The sequence below is a fragment of the Struthio camelus genome, chromosome 7 (assembly GCF_040807025.1).
Source record: "Struthio camelus isolate bStrCam1 chromosome 7, bStrCam1.hap1, whole genome shotgun sequence".
NCBI classification, from domain to species: Eukaryota; Metazoa; Chordata; class Aves; order Struthioniformes; family Struthionidae; genus Struthio; species Struthio camelus.
This window is the reverse complement of record NC_090948.1, coordinates 41646979-41664292: the sequence shown is the minus strand read 5'-3', so window position 1 is coordinate 41664292 and position 17314 is coordinate 41646979. Positions and strand designations below refer to the sequence as shown.

Genomic DNA, 17314 nt, shown 5'->3' with positions numbered 1-17314 from the left:
GCTAGAAAAGAAGTAGAGAAAGAACCATCCTTCCACACTGGGAGGCTTACTCCCCCTCCGTTACTCCCTCTGCATTGTCAAAGAAAGTTCTTCGTAACCGAAAAATAAATCTGATAAATCAACTCAACCTTCTGGATGGCACTGTGCATATCTGCAATATTATTTCAGCTCATTTGAAGGTTCAGGGAAGCCAGTGTCCCTGGGCTTGAAATCTGTTCCCCTTCTGTCCCGCCCAACAGAAGTGCAGAACTGCTTGTTCATGGGGCTGTTTATTATTGGAATGCATACAGTAAAAGGAAAAAAAAAATACAGAAACCATCTCCCAGCTACAATTTTACCCTGAAGTCACAACAGTAGCAGGCAGTAGTTAACACATTTCAATGTCATCCAGCTAATTTGCAATAAAATAAAAGAGGAGGAAGAGGCAGGAGAGATGTATTTTGCAACACGGATTCCCCTGCCCAAACAATTAATGAGAACTAATGACAATGAATGAGAACCCTGCACCCAAAAAACATTTGGAAGCGTTTTCACAGTTGTTAAAATAATAAATGGAATGATAGCTTTACCTAGAGAAAACAGGAATATTTCAAAGCCCACGGTATGAAGCATTGACATAACTGAATCCTGTAGCTTCTAGACAGTAAGCTCGTTTCCAGCAGTCAGAGCACACCTTTGACTTCAGTCCCTGCTGCTATGTTTCTTCCAAGTATTGCCAAAACCTCTTTTGGGCTGTGTGTGTGGGGGGGAGGGGTGCATTTCCCTCCAAAATCATCAGAAGGGACCGGTCCCCAAAAAGAAAGTAGCTTCTCTGTTGTTCCAAAGTTGAGATCCAAATTTTAATCTAACCAATGAAACAAGCAGAAAATACTTCACAGATGTTATCTGTGGTAGACAGACAGAAAATTAAGCCATGGATTCAAAGCTTTTACGAGAAAATTACCCATCTTCTCTGGTTAGTGCTTTAATTCTCAGACAGGGAGATCCATCTGCACAGGCTATCCCCTCCAGCACGTACTGCCAAATGAAACACAGCTGAGCATCCCTCATACAGCCCAGCCAGCATTGACGGAGAGGACAGGAGAGCGCTCTGTTGTCACGACAAGGTAACGGGAGCGTTCTTTAGCTAGTGATCAGGGCAAAGAGTGAGGTTGCTGCTGGATGAGGATACTGAAACAAGGCAGACAAACTGCAAAATGGAAATTGAGACCTTTAGTTAACTTGCTCACTGTGGTGCCTCCAGGGTTGGTAGGGAACTCATCGTTTTGGGTTCTAGTTCACCAGCCATCACCACATCCACTGCAAGCAGGGAATTTCAAGAAACTGAGGCACTGCGTGGTAGTCATCTTGAACGCAGGTTACCCAGCACAACAAACAAAACCCAAGAAAAACAAACAAGGTATGTTTCAAGACACTTTCAGAATATATCAAAGACATTGTTTTACAAAATAATATTGTGAACAGCAATCATGCCTCTGTCTGCTCTTTTAAAATACATTTCTGTTTCCCAAACTAAGACAAGTTAGGAATAAGAAGAAACAGATTTTTTTCTTCCTTTAAGAAATGGAAACTGTTTCATCACTGTGACTTTGAGTCAAAAATCACAAGATAACACACTACAAATGGAATATAAAAAAAGTCATTACAAAAACTAAAAACAACTATCTTAAGGAAGAAAAATCAACAAAGTTGCTCAAGATATCAAAGCACAATGGAAGGAGTGTTTGGCTACGCGCTAACCAACCTCTTACATGCATTAGCTACAGCTTTAGCTTCAGAGAGCATGTTGCTGGAGGTAAATTAAGCACGACGGGATCCGTTCTCCAGCCCTGGGCCCTTAGTGTGGCCCCAACCACAAACTTGTTGCTGCCCCCCCATCATCAGGGGCGTTACGCTCCATCTGCATTGGGACCAGCACAGCAACACCCAGTCCTCAGAGCAACATCATATTTGCCATATATATTTTAGATAGCACATACTTGCATATTTGGCAATATCGCCCCACTGCCGGTTTGGATTGTGAATAAGTTGCCATCATTTCAGCACCAACATCTTATTAAAGGCATTTGTTTAACGGCATCTCCTCTAGTAGCTGTGAAGTAACATTTCTTCATGCCAAACAATTAAATCTCAGTTTCCAAATGTACCTACGAGTTAACGTTCTGTAGCTGGCTATCGTTATTGACAGGGTTTGAAACATTTAGCCTTGGCAGTCAACGCTGGGCAGGAACAGAGACTCCCAAGATTACAGTCAAGTCTTTTACAGTCGTTTTTTTGGTGATCCGAGGCCAGTCTGAGAAACTGAATCAAATCTGTCTCCCCTATCAGTAACGTGCAAGCCCTGGTTTACTGGTTTATAAATCAGTCATTTCAATGAATTTAATTAACTATGTTTGTATCACAAAATCAAAAGTCAACATAATAAAAAGCACAAGAAGTGGTCGGACACCAAAAGCAAGCTGGTACAGTTGCATGCTGCCCCTTCAACTCTTCCAACTGTTCACTGAAAAGTGAATTTGTTCTTCACTACTTTTCATGATTATAAAGAAGTCATTTACTTTGTGCAAAGCGGGTACAGGTATGTACATTGTCTTGATGACAGCAATAAAGAAATCAAAAAAAATCACCTCAGGGGAGGGAAAAAAAGTGATGAAAATTGCTATGAATTTCTCAGTACCTCTGGATTTTGGACAAAAATCGTGACCTTGGCAATCAGCACATCTGAACCAGAAGCAAGTGAAGTATTAACTCGGGCACTAGCAGAAGAAAATCGATGCTAATACCAACAAGAAATCATCAAGAAAAGAAGCAAAGGCTGGATTAGACTGACAGACCAACCCCATGAAAATAGCATGTGACATGACCTAGACCTTCCTAAAATCATGGGTTAAAGAAATTTGGCAGGGACAGTCTAACCCTCGTCTTTCTAACAGTGCTACCTCTGCGTTCGCTGCTGTATGTGACACGGTGCGATACAGTGCCTCTTTAAGAGGGGAGCCCTATATGACCTGGAGATTAGAGCTGCAATGTCACCTTCGGTCAGGGAATGACTCCAGTCAAACTTTTCTTTTTCTCCCCTCTTCCTATCTCCCTACCTACCACGACATCCTCCTCTAAAAAGGGAAGCATTCCTGCACGTTCCCATTTCCAGTACGTGCTTTTTAAGGGTGGTTTGGTTGTACACACAAAAGGTCACTTCTTCCAATAAAATACAATCTTGGCATCTCTCTCTTCGTGGAGCAGAAGCTAGCGGGAGGAAAGCACTGCAGGTTCTCGCTACGCCAAAGCTTTACAAAAATGTGGCAGTTCGGACTTTCCTTGAAGGCAGGTTCCAGAAAGGAGGAAAAAACAAACAAACAAAAAAAGCCAGAAACAGTAAACGATTGCAAAATCTCTTTTGAACTGCAAACTATATAAAGCAAACATCGCATAGGAAACTGTCTTTACCTGCGTTTTTTTGCCTTTACATTTTAAAGCAATACGCAACCACGCAGATAACACAATAAAGCAGCGGTTCTCAGGGGCTATTAAGACAACAAGCCACAGCAGATTTCTGAGAGGCCATTCTTAACTGTTTATGTATCACTCTTAACTGTATTCTATTTCAGCTCTTGAAATGGTATTGGGAATTGTTGACATTAGCACAATAGTGTATTTTCTTGCACTGACAACATACGTAATAGAAAGGGCTTTTTGTACTATTTGCTTGCCAACAACGTTAGTATTGAACTATGCTGCCTAATAGATCATCATATGCCAGCTTTTTTTTGGATAAAAGACTTCTAGAAAGCATAACAAAGACAGACAAGACATATATCGCGTTTAATATGAAGTACACACAGGCTTTCACAAATTGGAATGCAATCTAATAGCGCTGGATACATAAAATACATCATCTTGCCTCTCCCTGCGCACTCCTGGAACCTAACAGATCGATTAAATTACAATTTTCTTATTCAACTCTATCATTACTAGAACAGAATATATTACAAATTTTTATGACCTCTACACAGTCCCATGAAATAAAGACGTATTCTTCCCATTTTACAGAAGGCAACTAAGGCACAGGGCAGACTGAGAATACTACTCACTAGCGCACCAATTTTATGGCTGAGCTGGAACCTGGACGCGTTAGTCCTAACCTTACATCAACCACCTCCCGTGTTTAGGAGGTATGAACTGGGAAATAAGAAACAGAATCAGTGCTTGCGTTTCTGTTCAGTTATGCATAGGTAATTCCAGAGCAAGATCCTTGATATTTTTTGAAATAGCTGAATCGATGACTTCTACCCGCTTGTCAAACTTTCACACTCTCATCCAGCTTTATGTCTGACAAGCGGGTAGAAGTCATCAATGGGCACAAACGGGCATTACACGCGGCCTGCAGGAAAGCAACCGATTATTTGCTTGTATATGTTTAAAACACAGGCAGTTTTGGACTGTTCTGTTTTTGCCCCTTTATGCATTGCTTCAAATGCATAACTTCCTCCTACAGTGCATAGATGGCTCCCAGACTCCTGCGTCAACCTCAAGGCTCAAGCAGCGGGGAAACATCTCCCCCTGTGCATGTAACCCAGCACGTTTCTGACCTTCGTTAGGAGGCCTCTACGCTCTGGGCCTGGTTAGGTCTAAAAAGTTTACAACTAACAGGAAATTCAAGACCAAACAGAACAACACAAGAACACAAAAATCCACCTATTGGAAGAGCCTTGAAATCTGAGCATCCCTATTTTCAGACTTCTAAAAGAGCATTCTTCTAAAACTGTGAAAATTGTGGGTTGTTTTTTTTTTTTTCCTAAACAAGCTTTAAACCCTCGGCTATATCTGGGTACAAGCTGTTTATCAGAAAATAAAGGCTCACAGTAGACTCAGCCCCTTCACCCTCTCTTCTCTCCCCAAAGACAAGTGACAAAGAGATTTAGGTTGATGTTCTCAGAGATTGCTACAAGATCCGAGAACAGAAACTTACTGGATAAAGAGGAAGAACTGTTAGGCATATAGTCCTTACCCAGTCTTAGAAAAGCCTTAAAGGTTTTTCAAAATAACCAAAATAAAGTTTTTTTTTTCAAAATAACAACCTTCTCTTGTTGCTTGTCATTGCATTGCTGGACTGAAACAGAGCCACGTGCAGAAACGTGCAAGTTCTTGCTCAGAACTTTTTAATGGATAATTTGTCTTTGGAATGCAGTAACACAAGGTTTGGTAATACGAGCATTTCTGAATTAAAAAACATTTTTAGCAGCCCAGCAGTATACCAATGGACCTAAATGCAGCATTCAGAATCTGTATTGGAATACATTCCCTCATAGGTACTCTCATGCAAGAACTGTATCTTTGCTTCTCAGCAATATGCCCAGAAAGGCACAAGAAGAGCTGCAGGATTTACATCCTTATCACACATAACGGCTACTCTTTATGTTGACATTCTGCTTCTATTTAAATAGAGGGGGAAAAACATCTTCCTGCTTAAGGGATTTTAAGCTAGTATTACTTAGTCATCTTTCTGATATACTGAGAGCTCTGCCGTATGCGGTTAAAACATGCCTTATTTGTGAAATTAAGGAACTCGAAGGCAAGTTTCCTTGTTTGTTTTCCCGAGAAAAGGAAAGTGGTGAAATGGGTGCGATAAGGTGTATAAACATTAACCGGGCCAAGATCTAATGCACAGACAGACACTTCATCCAGAATTGCCTTGAAACATTTACCTAGAGGAAAGAATCTAGCCTGGAAGATGAGTCTTGCACTTGAACTAAAGAAAATGCAATTTCATTGCATCCTTCTGCCTTAGATATAATGAATAGTTCAACAGTCACAGCCTTCTGAGGAGCAGAAATCAAGACCCACAAGTGTAAAAGAAGTTGATGCTAAAAAAAAGAAAAAAAGGGGGGTGGGGGGGTGTCAAGAACTTGTCTAACCTGCACCCATCCCTGCCAGGGAAGTGGCACTGCGTTTCGTAGCCTTTGCTACGAGCGCACCAGGGTTTCCTGCCTTGCAGCCCCACTCGCGCTGCCAGGATACCCCAGGCACTCCAAAGCTCGAAGGGTAACACGGACCTCGATAGGAGCCCCAGGAAAACAAACTGGATTCACAGCTCCAGCATCGCCATACAGACAAAGTGAATTCCGCATTTGTGAAAGGAGTTGAAGAACAACCTAAATTAGGTTAAATCCGTTTGCAACAAAATACCTGCACTTGTGAAAGGAGCTGAAGAACAACCTAAATTAGGTTAAATCCGTTTGCAACAAAATACCTTATTTCGACAATTTCCTCCAAAGATTTTTGATTTCTGTATTGAGTTTCTCTCTTAAATGCCTAGAAAGACAAGATACATCAGCCCACCTACAAGTAAAAATCACAGAAGGCAACCCCTGCCATAAGCGATACTCTTTCTCCAGCAGCTTTACCAAAAATCCTAGCTTCTTTCAGAGTTTATGGGGAACGTATACAGTCAGACAGCCACCTGGAAAGGCATCAGGTCTCTTAAGGAGCAGAGCGCTCAGTCCTGAGATCCGCAGCCTGGCAGAGGGTGAACGCTTCCCTCCCTTCAACTCAAAACACTTCTGACCAGCTACACCCAAAACAGGATTTGAGACCACCTGCTACTAACAGCAGCGAAGGATTTATTGTTTCACCTACCCACAAGGTTCTTAAGTCACATCGGAAAGACTGTATAAAGCTATCAACAAGATTAATTCATCTAGCAATACCAAAGTTTAACCTTTAGAGTAAGCAGTCCTGGTTTGGGCAATGTCAAACAACAGAGCGTCACCCGGATTTTACAAGTCTAAACGAGATGAATGACATTTTCTAAATGAACGCAACTTCCCTGTTGTTCAGGAACATCACTCTACCTATGTAAGTAAGCTTCAGCTTACCTTCAGGCATACGTCAAACGGCAAAACGCCAGCCTGACATTTGGGATAAACACCAGAACGGTAGCACTCCTGAGTTACCGCTATAGCGAATATGCGTGGAGATTAGACCCCCATGTCAGTCAAAACCTTTCCTGTTAACACTAGCCAAATAGGCAGAAGAGATAATTATCTTTCACTTAACTCTTCTTTTGTGGAGCTTGAATCCTCCGGTTAGCTCATCCTGTTTAAGCTATCAATCACACAGCAAAACACTACAGGCCTGCCCATCCCAATAACCAGCTCATTTCTTCTGAAGAACTTTATTAAAAGAAAAAAAAAGTCTCAGTAATGCACTTCCTGCTGAGATTACTAATGGGCATTAGCTAATTTTGGCCCTGCTCCCACTCAGACTGATCCTATGGCAATACCTAGTGTAATATCATAAATTAGAAAGGGCAGCCTGAACTAATCCAAAGGTCTACTATACCTTGCCTCTGACCATGTCAAAAGTAGAAGCCAAAGGAGAGGAATAAGAAAAGAGGAAAAAAAAGAAAACATGATTTCTCTGATGGTCAATCATTTGCAGATCAGCCAGTTGTCAAACCATATCCAGTTCAGCTTCTTAAGTGACCCACAATGGATTTCCCCTCCAAAAAGTCTGGTCTTCCCTTTAGCCTACATAACCTCTCAGCACTGGCAGTACCTACTGAACGGATCCCACAGCTCCGCTGTGGTGTGATGAACCACCTTTCCTGCTTATTTCCGACCCCGCTGCCTGTGAGTTTCATCTGAAGTCACCTAGTTCCTACCCAGAAAGGAACAGTGAGCAACTGACTTCCCGTTTACCCTTTTTAAGGCCTTTTTTAAAAAAAGGACAGATCTTTCATAAGACCACTGGCAAATCTTCTCCTCATTTGCCTTTCCAGCCTGAAGAGTCCTCCTCCACTTCAACATTTCTCAGACAAGAGATCTTGTGCGCTTTCGATCATCCTCACTGCCATTCTCTGAGCTGTTTCTCGTTCTGCTAAACATGTTTCGAGATGGCAGGACAAGCACCGCACACAGTACCCAATCAAGGGTAAAGCACGGGCCTAGGAAGCGGCACAGAGCTGTCCTCCATCACATCTCTACTCCTTTCTGAATAATTCCTAACATTTAAGTTGATGCCTTGACTGCTGGTAAATATTGACTAGACATTTTCGTGGAACTATCTGTCATGACTTCAAACTTCTGCTCTCAAACGGTAACAGTCAGCTCAGAGATGATGTTAACATTTTTTTTTCTCCCATGTGCAGCTTTTGACATTTCTTTACGCTGAATGTCATCTGATATTTTAATCTCTCCCAAAGTCTCCTGCAAATCTTCCTAGTCAGCTCACATCTTTACTATTCCCTAAATAACTCTGTAGCATCAACAAATTTGCTCATCTCCCCATTAATCCTATTTCCCAGGTCATTTAAGAACATGATGAACACCACAGATCCTGGTGGTTCTCCACCAGTGAACTCCTTCCTCTGTGCAAACTGATCATAAACTCTCAACCTCTGTTTTCTAACCTTTTTTTTTTTCTTTTTTTTAAAATCACGATTATATATTTGCTACCCAACAAGGCAAGACCCTTTTGAGCAAGAGGATAGCAATAGCAAGGTCAGCAGTTCTAATTGCAATAGATAGGCCAGATACGAATACTGTTAGGAGATCTGGCAGAGCAACATTATTATGCTCTACAATAGCAAAAAATAAAGCTTTTTAGCTACTGAAAGTCTTTTCTGAGACAATATTTTTGTACGAAAATCACAGAATCCCCTTTGTACCTTAAATCATGGAAGAAGGGGGTTACTCTTTTCTTGAGATATTTGCTAATCCATGTCCCAGGAGAATGCTTTGGTTATCCCAAAGAGAGAACACGTTCAGTTTAGATGTAAAATTTGTTCCAAAGATTTCAAAATTTCATTTTTTAAAAACTTTTAAAGCCTACTGATTTTGAATTAGGAAAAAAAAAATCACAAAGGATAATCTGTTTTATCATAGAAAGACGTTAAAGTGCATCTACTGGCCTTACAAGGTTTCTTAGGGACCAAGACGACACCTTACCCCCAAGCTGCTTAGACAACTTCAAATATTCACAATACAAAGACTTTCAGCATGTATTTTTCAGGCAAAAAAAAAAAAAAAAAAAAAAAGGCCATTATGTTGCTTCCTTCTTCCACAAAGAAATAGCAGATAATCAAATAAGGATAACCGTGAGGGTTTATTATTATTACTGTGCTATCTTTCTGATTCTATATGGTATCTACAGGGAAGAAATGCATATAGTATTGTTCCAAGCTCTTATGCTATACTAATTTCCTTGCAGTGATCTGATACCTACCATAGCCTTAATGCAAGGCTTGAAGGCAGGCATCAAATTTCAGTTCTTTTCAGTCTGTGAGATGTGTATCTCTCACAGTATGGTGGACCAGTACGTGTGTGGTTGAACCACATACATACACATTAGAAAACCGAGTATAAATATCTAGGTAAGTATGTAGCACAAACGAAAATAATTAAAAACAGCTTATATACACCCACACATATTCACGTGCAGAGGGAAAGAGCGCCTGTGTACATGATCCCACCAACAGAAAAAGACAGCTCAGTAACACCAACTCTCAAATTAGTTTTGGCTGGAAAAAATATACTTGGACCAAGCAGTCTACTGACCAGTGATTATAACTTCCTAGTGTAGTTTTTTTCTTATGTCCTTGCATATTCCATCAAAGCTGATGTTTTAATTACCCAGCCTCTCGAGAAGGCTTCAGCTCTGCATTTAAGTTTTAGGCTCTGCGTAATGAGAAGCAATCAATCAAAGGAAAACCAGAAAATCTGTGGTAAGGCCAGGTCACAGTGGGTGCAATTATCGTCAGTTACTGCACACTTGGCATCTTGGGTACCATAATAGTTTTCTTATGCTAAATGTAACATCTCTTCTAGTGGCAAAAACCAGGGAAAAATCATTCTTCTTAAAGACAGAGCCTTATTACAAGTTAACAAAAGCAACATTTCGCCTTGGTAACTTCGATACAGGAAACTAAAACTTGGGAGCTATCAGCATCTAACCTCTTTCCATGCAGTCTGACATGCTACATCCATTATTTAAGCACTCCAGCTGCTTAAATAAAAGCAGGATTTTGAATCTTTCCCTCCTGCTGCTGCTGATTTTACACATGCAAAAGGAGCATGCTGTCAAACCCACTCAGCCACATGCACACACTTCTTGTCGATCCAAAAAGACCTCCTTCTCTCACGTTTCCCTCCAGTACAACTCCAGAAAACCCTGTGGACTTGGAAACAGAACTAAAAACGAGGAACAGTAAAACTAAGTTATTGTGATTCAACCATAATCTGTCAGCTTCAGACTGGATAACAGTTTTCAGCTGTCTAAAAGAGAATATAAAGAATCCTCTGAAAGATGAAATCTGTCAGTCCTTAGAATGTGATTTTATCCGATTATATCCGACTTTTCCCTGCTGGATCTTTTCTCTAAGGAAACTCGCTGTATCATGCAGCTTATTCTCTGTAGACTAAAGAGACAAAAGACTGAAAAATACTCCCTTCCCAAAAAGTGAGTTCACTAAATAAACGTTCTCTTTCTAAATGAAGCACATCAGAAACAAAGGAAAGCTGGCAGCTTTTTGCCGATATTGTGACTTTGGGTAGCACTGGGCACGTGCTCCTTCAGGAGCACCTCCTCCTTTCTGTATCGCTCCTTTGTTGTGTTCTCACAAAGCCATGAACGGGGCCCACCAGATAAATTTACTTGAGAAACGTATATGAGATTTGAAAGTTTAGTACAACTGCCAAAAGCTTCTAGAGCGCTGGGAGAATTCATCTTACCACTCATTGCATTTATTGGTTCAAGTCCAGCTTCCAGACGTCAGCCCAGGTGCCATTGCTAAGAAGTAAGAAGTTTCCAGGAAATCTGTACATTAATCTAAAGTGACTGCCAGCTTTGGGGGAGAAAGTAAAAAAAAAAAAAAAAAAAAAAAAGAAGTGCCATCTCCAGCCACGAGACCATTCAATGCTAGCTAAGCAGGAAGAGTCTAATTTTGCTATTGCTTCCGTGAGCCTGAGCCCTGGAATTCATTCAATACGCTAGAGAATAAAAAAGGGTCTGGGAAGAGATGAAAAACATGAATGTAATCTTAAGTAACATAACCACAGAAGTAGCCACTTTGCAGGGAGGACCACTCCACAGCTGAAGCAGGTGCTGCCCTGAGAGCTGCTTCTCAGGACGCAAAATTGAAGCGATACTGGGAGGAAGGAGAAAAAAATCTGAGCCTACAGGAGGGATCTGTTCTTCACAAGCTGCTATGACCAAATGAAGTAATAAGAAATTTTTGCCCCTGTAGCTTGCAGTTGTGGACAGGGTGATGATAAGGAAGAGAGAGCACGAGAGCCCTCAGTACCCACCGCCGACGCAGCGGCACTAGAGACTCAACCAAGGGTCATCAAATCCCCTGCATTAATGTTGCCATATTTCTGCAGTCACTATGATTACAACTTCTACTGTATCAGCTAAAGTCTCAGCAGAAATGACAGGCCTGTAATGCCTTACAGCGGGCACAAAAGCGTCCCACTAACAAAACGGGAGCTGGATGCACCTACCGTAGGTCGGCCTGCAAGATCAACGCACAGGGTAGGAAGAGAGGCCCGCTGTGACAAAACTTTACTTGAAAAAGGCATCACAAAGGTGAAAATAGGATGATGTTTGTTTCGTGCAGCTCTACTGGAAACCTCCCTCGTGACCGAAGTGCTACCCGCGGTTGGCAGCAACATCACACAAGCATCCGTCCGCTGCTTGAAAACAGCGGTGTGAGCACAGCGCTTGGGAACAATTTAATTCACATGACTGAAAGACAGCATCAGAGAGTTTATGCTAAATGTGTTTAGTATAATAATACTCTTCATTTTAGGTATAACCGCTTTTTATTTCAATTCTTTTTGCTGTTGTTTGCTGTCTAGGCATACACTCTAAGAGATCTGGGAAAAAAACTTAACTAGCAGCATGCTACAACTCTCAAATTTTTTAAGTAACATTTCTACACACACTGATGTGCTAATAAATAACAGCAACCACAACAATAATTCTACTTGACATCCTTTTTTGCTGTCAAGACACCTGTCTCGTAACCTGTAGACATTCTTATGACTGGCACTACAATTATCGTCACAAAAAAAGCATAAAACCTAAAAAAATTCACAAATTCATCCATACATTCTGCAAGAAATGCCTAGAAGGAAAAAAAAAGTTCACAGAGACTTCATATGGATATAGACTTGCCGTGACATCTAAAACCATCTGTCCACATGCTAACATGGTAAGGAAAAAATAAATGTATTAACCGTGTCAAAACAGAAACACCAGGAAAACTGTTGGGAAGACCATCACTCAACATCCACCTTGTGTTTTCTTTTTTATTTATTCTTCCCTTAGCCTTCCCTCCAGTACCAAGTCTTCATAAATACATATACCATCTCCGAAAACCCTTTGCATCCAATAAGCATCATCCTTTAGACAGACAAGCTTTACATTTTCATCCCACTTCAACAACTACAATTTCAAGTGATTACTGATCAAAATAACAGCAGGAAATCTTTCAAATGAGCTCTTGAAAAGGGACTTTCGCCTCTCTGAAGGGCCAGGGCCATTTCTCCTCTCTCATGCTACTCCATCGGAGAGCGAACGGGGCCCCAGGAGACCTGGCAACTCGTTACCTGCATGGTCTGACATCACCACATCCCGCTTGTGCCGCTGACATGAGATCCCACAGTAACGCCCCAACAGCGTGCCTCAAAACCTACTGGAGCAGCACAACCCCGAGCAGCTCTGTGCGCGGGCCAAGCTGCTCCAGCGCTGCCCAGAGCTCATCAGCCCCTCTGCGTTTCTACTGGGACACAAACCTGTAGCCTAGGCCTCGTATCTGCCTCCAAGGACCCCAAAAAGAAATAAAAAAGCAAATTCCCCATATAACACAAGTTATTTTTTTACCCCATTCTTAAGCAAGCGATGAAAATAACATAAGCTTTAAATACGGAAAAATTCAGCTCAAAGCAGGCTGAAAACACAACTAGCCGAAATGACTTAAAATTCACCAAAATTCCCCTGGACAGCTGGGTAGTAAGTTGGCCTGACGGACTGGGTCGGTTCATTTTTATGAGCTGGAACAAGAATGAAAATTTATCAGATGATAAAGCCAGGAGACTGATAAACTATTGTTCATTAAAAAACAAACCCCCCCCCCCAAAACGCACACCCCCCACCCCCCGAGAACACGAGGGCACTTAGCCGCACGTTAGGACACCTGCACAATAACATCAGAACGCAACTGGTAAAAACCTGCAACTCACAGAAATACAGCGTTGACAAGACAGGATTTTGGCATCTGATCTCCTTGCTCTCAGTCACCAGCCAGAAACTAAGATCTTCTGTCCTAATCAAATGGTCAAACTTGTGTTGGCTTTGGACATGTTGCTTATCAATAAAACGCCTGAAAAGTGGAGTCCCAGCTCCTAAATGACGCTGCTGGAGCCACAGCTGCTTCCCCCTTGGCTTCTGCGTTTTGATTGTGCAAACAGACGTGCTGCTTGCTAGCTACGGGGGGGGGGGGGGGGGGGGGGGGGGGGGGGGGGGTAGGAGAGCCCTATCCGTTTAATAACGAACGAGCAATAGTTGAGAAAATACTTTGCTGCAGAGGAGCATTTTTATTTATTTAATCCCAAAGCTCACGTTAACCAATACATCCAAGGCAACAATTGGGAAAATTGATTTTAGCCTGCAAATAGAAAGAACAAAAGCCTACAAGAACGGTCTTTCCTTTGTGAAAGATTACAGCACAATTCGATAAAGTGCTTGGGACGATTCATTTTTTAAGGTTGGTCAATACTTGGTTTTTAAAAAGTAAGTATTTTTTGTAAGCTTCCCCCCTTCTGAAAATCTTGCTTTGAGTTTCATACTTTCATTTCACTCATTAGCTGGGTTTTTTTTTCTTCTAGGTTATCTGTTTTATAATAGTTTCATTTGACTCGTAACTGGGGTTTGGTTGTTGCTGCAACATAAACCTCAAACAAATGGGAACCTCAGAATCCTTATGGACATTTTCCGTTCAGTCACACCTTCTACATTCCCAATTTTTTGTATTTTAATGCTGTAACTTGATAATAGAAAAATTATAATGTAACGATTAAAAAAAACCTTTATAACTTCTCAGAATTTTGTCATGCCCATTAATTCAGTCACTTTGCCCAACAAACGTAGCCTTGATATAGTGTAATACACCTAGCCTTCATATAGTTTAATGTAGCCTTAACAAAATTAAGTGAAATTCAAAACATTAATAAAGACTAGCCTCGGCAGTTTAGATTTTGTTTCCTGTATCTTCAGGTGCTATAACTGAGTATTTGTTATTTTGAGAAATGCTGCTAAAACAGTGTCATTAAAACCAACCTAAAACTTTCTAGCTACACTTCTCTAACAGATTACATTTTTAGGGGGAAAAGAAAAAAAAAAAGTTTATTACCCAAATAATACCTGCCAGGTTATCCTATCAGCTAACACAATCAACTTGCTAAGTTTTATACGTAAGCTCTCATTAATTCACGGCATTGAAAAGATGTTGCTGCTCTTCTCCCACTACCAAATAGCGGCAGTTTACCACTAATACATTATTTTACTGCCCTTTGCAGCTGAAAGAAAAAAGTACAATCATAAAACACGCACAGCTTTTTTCCCGTCGGTACGCTAGGCCTTGCAGGTTCACTGGACAAACCTCAGCAGAAGAAACGTCACCTGAGAGCTAGCGTGCTAAAAGACTACTTTTATTATTATTTTTTAAATCCGTCTTTGTTTTGTCAGTTGCTGGTAAGAGCAATCTCAGCTATATTTATAAAACCTCGACAGAACCAATAGCGTGAAAGTTAATCAATCATGTTGACTGACACAGGAATGAAGCGAGAGTATAGTAATCTTATGCATATGACGTAATTACACCAAGTTTTAGATGATGCCACAAAGCAAGCTCAGGATGTACTACCCAGATTATCAAGAACACAGACTGTAAAATCTTTTACAACATTTAATAACACACATTCCCCACGCAGCGATGTCAGCACCCTTTCAGGCAACTACCCTATGAGCAAATATTTAAATGTCCCACTTGGAAGATTACTTGTTCCTCCAGCAGGAAACACCTAACTTTTGACAGCGGTAGAAGAAGGTTGTTTGACCAACAAAATGCACCACTGGGTCAAGATTTCCATCCGGGCTCCATTTCCACCTGGCACCTTTTCCCTTGCCCCTTCAACATGCCATGCCTTCCACCTGCACAGCTCTCCCTCTTTTCAAGCACGCGGGGAATATCGTTTCTAACATAATTCACCCTCTGTCTTGCACTTTGTTTCTGCATCTTTGAATATAGCCTTTACCGGGTCCTTCGTCACTGCTAGTTACCAGCTATAACTTTATACATCAGGATTTAAGCCATGTAAACCATACTTTCTACTGGCTTCACACCAACAGCAAAAGACTAGAAGGGAACGATGCCCTCACCTGCTTGGTCATCCCCTGCAAAACACAGTTAAAAATATCTTACTTAGTCTCATGGCGGTATTTTTTTGAGTTATACGCAGTTTTAATTTAAAGGCAACAAGCACGGGGGTAACTGATGCCATCTCTATGCTAGTCCTTCCAATACTTAACTCTTATTCATTATGTCTATTCTGTATTTGTCCGATTTCAGCCTCCTACCAAGGATTTTGTTTTATTCTTTTTCTGTCACTCCACTCTGCCTCCTGTTTTGAAGCGTTTTCTTCTGTCTCCACACTTCTTCAGTTATTTTCACTAACCTGTCAGCTAAGAGTCAATCTCCTTGGAAATTGCTATTAAAAGGACACTTGATTACGGGAACTGCTCTAAAACAAATTCTAAATAAAACAACCAAACAAAAGTACATTAACGTGTGTGATTCTTCAGACAACTTTAGGAACATACTCAACAAAAGTCATCCATTTAAAAAAGCGTCCTCCTTGAATATCTCTAACAGCTCAGTAAATAGATAAATCAAAGACTTAAAAAACGCACAAACCTTTCAATTCCAGATGGATGCAGTCTCCAAAAAAGCCTCCAACTCAACGTACAGTATCTTCTTCTCTGTTTCTTTGAATTCCTCGATTCTGGCTTGCTAGCTGGACCTTCTCCTACATACAGGCAGGGGAACACACCACGTTATCCATGGAGCAGCCCACTCGTCACTGGGCTCATCGCGTCGCAGTGCTGAAGCTGGTAAGGCGTCGATGCACCAGCTCTGTGAAGGAGAAAGTCAGAATAAGGCACAGGTCCCGGGTGCTCAGCTCCAGAGATCCCCATGCCTCCACCCGCGCGAGAACGAAAGCGCAAAAGCAAACTACAACGAGCGAGCCGGGCAGTTTGGAGGTGCTAATGAAGAACTGAGACAACCCCTGAATTCAGGTCACTACTGAAAAAAGTGTTTCAAAAGCAGGAAAATCTTCTGAAAGGGGAAGAAAAACAAGAAGAGAAAGTAAGACCTGGCATCAAATAAGCAATTGTATCAGACAGGTTGGATACAGAGCAGATTCTCGGCGCGGAAACCGTTAGCCTGAACCAACGATCCCAGGGGACGCGTCTTGTAAAAGGACTGCTACCTATAACGATCAGATTACGGGCATAGTCTTTCTCCTCCTTCTTTAAAAAAGTCTCTTCTCTTTCTAGACAGCTCAGACTGCTGTTACGAAAATCCCGACAATCTTTCTACAAGCCGAAGAGCTGTGGTAAGCGCACTGTTTGTCAGGTGTCAACAGAACAGACTCTCTTGATACGTTTCACTAATTGCAGCTTAAAAACTTGTCTTTCTTTAACAAACCCTAACTGATTTTCAACCAACGTCCACCAGCACGCATCGGAATACAGGGAAAACGTAACAGGAAAATCTCTTGCAAACTTCTGGTCAGAATACGAGGTGTGCTTTAGACAGAGTAGAAGTCGTGCTGTGCAGAGGCCCGAAAGTACTACAGAAAACGCAGAGTGAATACTTTTTCTGTTCAAGTATTTTTCTCTTTTCTAAATGAAACCAGTAGTAAACATATGGAAAATTATGAGCTACAATTTCTTAAAACTAGCTAAAAAAATATGTCTCTTTGAATAATAATAGGTTTCATCCAGGGAAAACTTGAAGGGAAGCACAATTTAACACATTTTTCACATCCAACTGATGCACATCCAGCGACTTCTACTAAAGAACAGTCGTCTTCTGCCGAAGAATAACGACCTCCCATTCAACCGCTGCAGAGAAAACTGGAGTCACCTGTATAACGCACACAGCATCGTTGTTCAAACGTCTGGAAACCTAAGAACCACGATGTTGAACAAGAGTTTGCCTAAAACTTGGCCCTGCTCCTCAACACAT

At 41.3% G+C, this 17314-nt stretch overlaps 1 protein-coding gene across 1 annotated transcript in view; it reads right to left on the bottom strand.

Moving 5' to 3' along the window:
• Positions 1-17314, bottom strand: part of PCDH15 (protocadherin related 15) — a 1072490-nt gene that overhangs the window by 608398 nt on the left and 446778 nt on the right. The window contains exon 10 of the mRNA XM_068951042.1: positions 15977-16195. The gene's annotated coding sequence lies outside the window, so the exon portion shown is untranslated. The remainder of the gene's footprint in view (positions 1-15976; positions 16196-17314) is intronic.